Source organism: Dipodomys spectabilis, unplaced genomic scaffold (genome assembly GCF_019054845.1).
Source record: "Dipodomys spectabilis isolate Male_0828 unplaced genomic scaffold, ASM1905484v1 ptg000157l, whole genome shotgun sequence".
Lineage (NCBI taxonomy): Eukaryota > Metazoa > Chordata > Mammalia > Rodentia > Heteromyidae > Dipodomys > Dipodomys spectabilis.
The window spans coordinates 16,958,356-16,960,763 of NW_024870834.1; the positions used below are offsets into that span (position 1 = coordinate 16,958,356).

Genomic DNA, 2,408 nt, shown 5'->3' on the forward strand with positions numbered 1-2,408 from the left:
AGTTCAAGGCTAGGCTGGACAGGAAAGCCAATAAGACTCTTACCTCCCATTAACCACCAAAAGAAGCTGGACTGGAGCTGTAGTTCAAGTGGTAAAGTGCTAGCCTTGCAGAGAAAAATAAAAATAGAAAAAGCTCAGGAACAGTGTGCAGCCTCTGAGTTCAAGCCCCAAGACTGGTAACAAAAGAAAAAAAAATGGCTTCCAGTTTTTAAAAAAATCTAAGTTTTCTAGAGATGAGAAAACCTTATAAGCACCTTCATTTAAAAGAGCAGAGAAATCTCAACTAAGTTACTTAATGATGCACCTCAAGCTCCTAGAAAAACAAAAACAAGCCAAGTTAAAAATCAATAGATTGACACTCAGCCATAGAGCTGGTCCTGTGGAGCCAAGCAGGGAGCTACGCTGAATCTGAGCTGCCACTGCAGCCGCCAGGCCCTGGGATCTATTGAGTAACTATGGAAGACTATGTCAAACCAGAAAAAACTGGAGCAGGCACCTGTGTGTAAGGGTAGACACAGAACTACAGGCCAAATAGTAGCATGAAGAAAATCAGACTGGAAAGTGACGAGGAAGGGGTTTCTAGTACTGCCATTTGGGAAATTTCTCTATTAAAAGAACTTTGTCATCCAAATATTGTCAGTCTTCAAGACGTGCTTATGCAGGATTCCAGGTTATATCTCATCTTTGAATTCCTTTCCAGGGATATAAGGAAATACTTAGATTCTATCCCACCTAGTCAGTCCATGGATTCTTCACTTGTTAAGAGTTATTTGTACCAAATCCTCCAGGAGATAGTGTTTTGTCACTCTAGAAGGGTTCTTCAGAGCCTTAACACCTCAAAAATCTATTGATTGATGATAAAGGAATAACCAAGCTGGCTGACTTTAGACTTGCCAGAGCTTTTGGAATCCCTATTAGGGTATATACATATGAGGTAATGACACTTTGGTATAGATCTCCAGAAGTATGGCTGGTGTCAACCCGTTACTCCACTCCAGTGGACATTTGGAGTATAGACATCATATTTGCAGAGCTGGCAACTAAGAAGCCACTTTTCTATGGCAATTCAGAAATCGATCATCTCTTCAAGATTTTCAGAGCTTTGGGTACTCCTAATAATGAAGTGTGGCCAGAGGTGGAATCTCTACAGGACTAAAGAATACATTCCCCAAGTGGAAATCAGGAAGCCTAGCTTCCAATGTCAAACATGTTAGTCTATGATCCAACCAAATGTATTTCTGGCAAAATGGCACTGAATCATCCATATTTTCATGATCTGGGCAATCAGATTAAGAAGATGTAGAAGTCAGGCACCAGTGGCTCACGCCTGTAATCCTAGCTAGTCAGGAGGCTGAGATCTGCGGATCATGGCTCAAAGCCAGACCAGGCAGGAAAGTCCGTGAGACTCTTATCTCCAATAAACCACTAGTAAACCAGAAGTGGGGCTGTGGCTCAAGCAGTAGAGCATTAGCCTTGAACTGAAGAGCTTAGGGACAGTGCTCAGGCCCAGGGTTCAAGCCTCACAACCAGGAGAAGAAAAAAAAGATGTAGAGCTCTCTGGGAAAAGTTTTACACATTATATTGAAGATGTATTCATCTTCAATAGGGTTTTACTGTTGGCTACATTTTTGTCTTATATATGTTTCTTCTCTGTGTAAAACCGCAGCTGTACCTCCATCTTCTAATTTCAAAAGTATAACTTAAATGTAAATATTGTTCTACATGAATTTAAATATAACAATTCTGTAAAAAAATCAATAGATATAAAAATAAAGATCAAGGCAAGAATTAATTAAATGAAGACTAAAAGGGTAATTCTAGGAATCAGAGAAACAAAAAGTTGGTTCTTTGAAAACATAGATAAGACTGACAAATCCTTAGGAAACTAACTGAGAGACAGAGAAACAGAGAGAGAAAGATAGAGAGAGATCTAAATCAATAAAAAAAAAAAAAACTAACAGCAATAAAGCCCAAAGAATGTTAATAAGCTGGAAAATGTAGAAGAAACAGAAAAAAATTCTAAATAACAAAATCGAACCAAAAATACATAAACTATCTGACAAGATCTACAAGAAGTAATGAAATTGAAGCAGTACTAAGGAGACTCCCAACAGCGGAAAGACCAGGACTGGAAAATTCATCACCGAATTCTACCAGACCGTTAAAGGAGAGCTAACAATAGTACTCCTCAAACTATTCCATAAAATAGAAAGTGAAGGAACACTATAAACTTGATCATTGAAACAAGTATTACCCTGATGACAAAACCAAACAACAACCTAAATGAAAATTATAGACAAATTTCCTTGATAAGCATAGACAAAAAATTCTCAATAAAATATTTGCAAACAAAATTCAATAACACATTAAAAAGATCAGTGACGCTGGGCACCGGTGGCTCATGCCTG

General features: G+C 38.2%; 1 pseudogene; it reads left to right on the plus strand.

Annotated features, from left to right (window-relative positions):
- Positions 1-368: 368 nt before the first annotated feature.
- Positions 369-1,303, plus strand: LOC122118841 (annotated as a pseudogene).
- The last annotated feature ends 1,105 nt before the right edge of the window (positions 1,304-2,408 follow it).